Source organism: Neltuma alba, unplaced genomic scaffold, assembly GCF_004799145.2.
Source record: "Neltuma alba isolate B1F8T4 unplaced genomic scaffold, ASM479914v2 tig00004699_pilon, whole genome shotgun sequence".
NCBI lineage: Eukaryota > Viridiplantae > Streptophyta > Magnoliopsida > Fabales > Fabaceae > Neltuma > Neltuma alba.
In genome coordinates this window covers 1-6,621 of record NW_021633825.1, presented here as the reverse complement: position 1 = coordinate 6,621, position 6,621 = coordinate 1, and the positions used below count along the sequence as shown (strand labels likewise).

At 32.4% G+C, this 6,621-nt stretch overlaps 1 pseudogene; it reads left to right on the top strand.

The window, feature by feature from the left end:
* Nucleotides 1–4,342: 4,342 nt before the first annotated feature.
* Nucleotides 4,343–6,618, top strand: LOC114745508 (transcription factor bHLH30-like; annotated as a pseudogene).
* The last annotated feature ends 3 nt before the right edge of the window (nucleotides 6,619–6,621 follow it).

Genomic DNA, 6,621 nt, shown 5'->3' with positions numbered 1-6,621 from the left:
TATTATAACATTATCAATATCAATTGATACATTAATATGAATAATTAAGTTAAAGTATATATTTAGTCTTTTGTATTTGCATCAAGTTTTATTTCAGTCTTTTATAAGTCTGTAAAATGCTATTTTACTCCTTCAATCTTAATACTGTTAATTTTATTTCACGGGTCAAACTTAAGCGATAGATGTGTACTGTAATTAAATACTGACAAAGCATCCACAAAGATAGAGTTATTTTCATTTTAATTTTTTTTAATCTGCAAGACTCAAAATATAGAAATATTATAATAAAAAGATCAAAATTTAAGCATGTTATGTCAGCATTTAATTGCATAATCATCACTTAAATTTCATGAGTTAGTATTTCCTGTTAAACAAAACTAACAAAACTAACAGTGTTAACTTTGATTCTTTGAAGGACTAAAAACACATTTTATGAACTTAAGAAACTAAATTCTTTGAAGGACTAAAAACACATTTTATGAACTTAAGAAACTAAAATGAAATTTAATGTCAATATAAATGACTAAAGAAATAATTTAGCCTATAAATTATCCAATCTAGCTATAAAAAATTATATGTTTTATAGATTATATTTAAATAGTAGTAATATAATTTATTTTTGAGACCCTCAGCGCATGTTTAATTAACAAACCATGTATAACTAACTTATCCTCTATTTGTATAGAAAGAAAATTAAGGAAAAAAATAGGGGAAAATTAATTTTCTTCTCTTCCCGATGGAGTGTTAGCATCAAAGGATTTACAATATATGATAACCTCCTTTAACCTTTTTTCTGATCAAACCATGTTCAAGATCTAACTCCTATAAAGTTTATTGTATTAATTAAGGTATGAATAATTTTTTTGACCAAAAGTTAAAGTATGAAAAATGTGTGTGTCTTTATTAAAAAAAAAAAAAAAAGGACACGCATATATGGTTATAATTGCCGACAGACATGTTCATGGAGAGAATGATATAATTTTTGGCATGTAAAAATTAACAGACAATTCTCCATTATTATTACAGCGCAACATTTCCTTCTTAGTCACACTCATAGTTGGTGCTATTTCCAAATGTTCCACTTCAAATAATTAAAGCTTAAAATTTTATTTTCTTCCTTCTTCCAATTTAATCTGTCCTTCATCCATAAAATAATATATTGGACCACATCCACTTCTTCCAAGATAAAGATCAATAGATCATTCGCTTAATTAATTACTTATATGTGTGCACGACATAAGAGGCATACATACACACATATATGTGTATATATTTAGTGTTATATACTCTCCGTTTGAAAATATAAGTCATATTTTTTGACAGATTTTCATGCTTCAAAGTACAATACTTTTAATAAAAAACCAATGTAATAAAGCTGATTATTTTCAAAGATATCTTTTATAATTATAACTTAGAATATCCTCAAGTCATTTTGGACTTAAGATTAATTAATATTTGTTGAATTGGAAGCATTTAAATTAAATAAATAGAGGTTACTCATAAATCAAAGATGCAATTGTAATATTAGACCATTTTATGAGAAAATTGAAAATATCAAACAAACCTTAACTTTCTTTATTGGTTTTTTTAAATATTAGTTTAAAACATCAATCAATTTAAGACGGAAGGAATGTATTTACTAATGGTGTTTAGTTGGCGATATATAAATTTGAGGTATGTATTTATACTAAACTGTCATATGGTTACATATATACCCACACATACTAACAACAATATATTAATGTGTAAATCACATTGAAAAGCTTTGTCCTCTACATTTCCTGCGTGACAAGACAAGACAGGGGAACCTTGTTTCTTAAAACTTATCAGATCAATTAGCATATTTAAATATATCATCAGTATAATATTTCATATTAATATGGTTTTATTATATATAAGTTCACTGTCAAATTATGTTGATAAAAATTGAAAAGGAAAGTGAATCATACAATATTGAATTAAAACAAGAAGAGACTTGTATTACACATTGTTAGATTTCCAAAAGAGGGAAGAGTCCAACCGATATAAGTGATGAAAAAGATTCATATAAATAGATTTAACATCACATCTTAATTCAAAATCCCAAGAATTAAATTTAGGGGTCGTTTCATTTCATTTATGCACCACTTAATTAAGCTCAACAATATAATATGATACTTCCTATATCGAGTTAAATCCAGTAAATCTCAAAGCACATATTAATAAAAGATTGTAAATTTGATCTTAGACTTTAAAAATGCGAAATCTATAATGTACACATATGAGCCCGCTGAAATTAATAGTTATATTAAAGGTGAGATTTATTATTTAGCTTATAAAAAAAATCTTATTTCTTTAATTTTAAAGGGTGAGCTATCGTAGGCAACCTTAATTTGATAACAGCTATATATATATATATATATATATATGCGCGTATAATGCAACCCCTAACCTTGTATCATAACTATTCATGAAAGCTTTGATTAATGATTAATTGTTCGTATATACAAACCATCTGATTTACTTACAAAAGGATGGGTTTTGGACGAGGAGAAACTCTTTCAAATTTCAATAGTAACACCATAAAAGCTTGTAACACATTTTCGCATATCAGAAATGTATTAAGTTAATACAATTTTTTAATTTCATTTATATTGAAGTTTTCTTTTTTTCTTTTGAAGTTTTGATTAATGATTAATTGTTCGTATATATTGAAGTTTTCTTTTTTTCTTTTTAATTTCATTTATATTGAAGCTATCGTAGGAAATCTTGAAGTTTTCTCTATCTCTATGTTCATAACTCATTTTTACATCTCTCTCTCTTTTTTCTTTTTTCTTTTTTTAATGTTAAGAGTTTAGTCTAACAATCATAAATACCAATAGACTGATGAGAGAGAGGGAGAGAGCAAGAGAGGAGTGTGTTCCAAGACACAATGATGAGATGGTCTTGGAGAAGTAGAAAGGTGGCGTGGGATTATACTTACATTCTTAGCCAACGACTCCCTCGCAACGTGGCCTCTGCCTTTAGGGCGTGGGGGGGCTCCCTGTATCACTCTCTGTATCTTTGTATGTGTGTATATATTTAACTATACATCACCCTCTCTCTCTCTATCTCTCTCTCTCTCTACTTAAAAGGGCAATTCCTTTTACACTAATTACTAAAGTTGCTCCAAATATTTACTCTAAATATGTAGTAGTAAATAAAACACTGATCTTTTGAAACAAATGAGAAAGAAAGAAAGAAAAGGCCTAGGTACGCCTTTTATCATGATGGTACTCTCTTCCCCCTATCAGGCTTTTTGCTGCTTTTGGTCGGTCGACAATCTATATGTGTCTTTTGTTGTCTTGTCCTCTCTCTCTCTCTCTCTCTCTTCTGTTTCTTCTAATCTCTCTCTCTCTATATTACTGCCCCCTTCTTAGTCACTAATCACTATCATCTCTTCACGCAACAAATTAAATCATCACATTTCATCGATCCTCAGCTATAAATATAACATGGAATAATGCTTCATGAATTCCATATGCATGCTTCAACGAAGACAAAGTGATTAACTGAAGAGAAAGAACTGAATTCCACATCTTAATTAACTTTCTTGATGAGAAGTTGAATATTATCCCTTTTAGTTTATATACTCCTCTGGTCTTATTTATAAAGCACTTTCAGCACATTTTATATAGACTAAGGAAAATTTTAAAATGCATTAACTATTCGTTAAAATATAACAAACTTTTAACTTTACCCATATTTAATATATACAACTTTCAAAAAAGATAATTACCTACACTATAATAAGTGAAGGACAAAATAGTACATTCATATTAAAAATTTAATGAAATGACTTATAAATATGACCTAAAAAAAAACTTCTTTCTAACCCATAAATAGGATCAGAAGAGTATATGCGTGCTTGATGCGTGCTTGTTATTTTGTTTGTTGTTGTAACACTTGGTCTCAAACTTAATCATCAATAGTCCACACACACAGCTTGAGTTCAAATCCAAATTTGAATGTTCATAAAGAGAATGCCGTGAGAAGAAAGGAAAGGGACAACATGCCATGAGCACTCAAAACTCCCTACGCACTCTCTCTCTTCTCTCTCTCTCTCTCCCCCTCTCAGCTTGTGCAATATAATTAATTAGAAATAGAAAAAACAAATAAACATGCCAAAAAGATACCAACAAAAAGCACAAAATAAATTTATATAAAAAAAAGAGATAAGAAGAGCCATTATCTCACCCTCTAGCCCTCCACAGCAACACCTTCCCAAGCTAAGTAATGATACAGTTTTCGTCTAACACAGACATCAAACCCCCCCTGCCCTTTTCAGATTTCAACCAAATTCACAGAAACATAGAAAGAAAGAAAAAAGAAACTTGCATCATATATATATATATATATATATATTGACCCAGCATGAGAGAACAAGAACAAGAACACATCCCTTATTGATATTCATCTCGGAGAGAACAAGGTTTTTGTCGTACTTTTCATTCATTTCTTCTTTAGTTATCTAATCCGTTAATTGCACACACGCGCATGCTTTGAAGAAAACCATGTTTGCGTTCTACTTTTTCTGATTAGTTTGTGTTTTGTTGTGTTATCATACGAATAGAAGGATGAAAAAAGAGGAAGATCGAGGACAGTGTTCATCATCTTCTCAAGCCATCAATAACATTCAGAGCTATCAAGAACAGCTTCTTCTTCACCAAATGATGAGGCAGCACCAGCAGCAGCCAAGCGTCGACGTTTTCGGAGGTAATTCTTCTAATAACAACAATAACAATACCAACAACGAAAGAGGATTGATGTTCCCTGAGGTTTCTCCAATCTTTCATCCGCCGCCGCCGCCACAGCCGCCATGGTCTCTCCCTCCTGTTCACTCGTTCAACCCGGTCCGAGACAGCGACCAGCAGTTTTTGGTCCCTCCGCCTTCCTCTTCGCTCTACGCGGGCCTCTTCAACCGGAGGGCTCCTTCTCTGCAGTTCGCTTACGATGGTCCGTCCAATTCCGATCACCACCATCTCCGGATCATCTCCGACACCCTCGGGGTCGGACCCGTGGTGGGTCAACCGGGCTCAGCTCCCTTCGGCCTCCAAGCCGAGCTGGGCAAGATGACGGCTCAAGAAATCATGGACGCCAAGGCCCTCGCTGCTTCAAAGAGCCACAGCGAAGCCGAAAGAAGACGCCGAGAAAGAATCAACAACCATCTAGCCAAGCTTCGAAGCTTATTGCCCAATACAACCAAAGTAAGTATGAACCTACACAATTATCACTAAAATGCTCACATTAACATAATCAATTACTCTAACCTTGTTTTTTTTTTTCTTTTTTCCATAACGTCAACCGTCAAGGTTGATTTCTCAAAAAGATGAAATCTTTTTTCACACCCGAGATGTTGAATATTAGTATAATAATAAGAACAGATTTAGTGAACTCGAAAGCTCTCTTTCTTTAACGTTTGTGATCTGTGAATGAATCTATTTACTTTAGAAAACGAGAAGCAAAACAGTGTTATTGTACCATCCCTTTTCTTTCCTCTTTTTGGCTTTTCTAGTTCTTGGTGTTTCTTCATTTATACCCATATGTGTGTTTATATGGTTAGCTTTCTTCTTCTCTTTTCCTTTTTCTGAGCCGTTGTGTGGTAGTTCCGAGGACATAAAGCGAGGAACAAGAGGAAAAGAGAAATAGCGTCAATGTCGGTTGGTTGGTAAGGTTAAAGAGAAACCAAAGAGAGGCAGTTGAAAAGCCACAGAATAGAATTTTCTTGCCGGGAATAACAATAATGTGTTATGTATTGATCAGTCATACTCAGTTCGAGAATGAAAAGAAATAAAGCCTGAGAGACAAACTAGCATCCTTGTCAGTTGTCACACCCTAGATACCACATCCTAGATACGGATACCTATGTAAATATATGTGTGTACAGATTTAGACATATATATGCCTCTTCAGATTCCTTCCTGTTGCACAATATGAAACCCCTCTCTATTATTTGTTCAGTGTCATCATTCCCATTTAATTAACAGTTTTGTATAATAATAGCACAAAAAGAAACCCAACCCCATCAGTTTGATTTAACTGATCGATCACATTTGACCCACACAATATATTCAAACTTCTTATATAGTATGAACCAAAATATATATATAGAGAGTCGTATTTATCATTATTATTGTGTTTGATCCGTCTAAAACACTCTTGTCTGCTGGGATACGAAATAGGTAAATCTTTATCTGATGCATGTTAACAAATCTATACGAAAATGTCATGTTCATGAATAGTGCAGCTTGCTATCATCCGCTCTGATGATAGCTAATTGTTACGAAATTTTCCAATAAAAATTGTATGTATGCCTTTACTGCATCATTGACTAGTTTACAAACAGTTTCTTTACATGGGATACTTTGGTTCATAATCTTCTAATAACCAGAGCATAATATTAATTATCTGCAAGAAATGTACGCGTGTACTATGTATATATTCCAGACTAAGTCAAAAGTCCTGAGAATTTCTCCAAGAAAGTATATATACTGAAGTTTTAAATTTCCCGTACTTTGTTTCTGTGTGTACGTAGACAGACAAAGCTTCATTATTAGCAGAATAATCCAGCATGTGAAGGAGCTGAAGCGTCAAACTTCAATA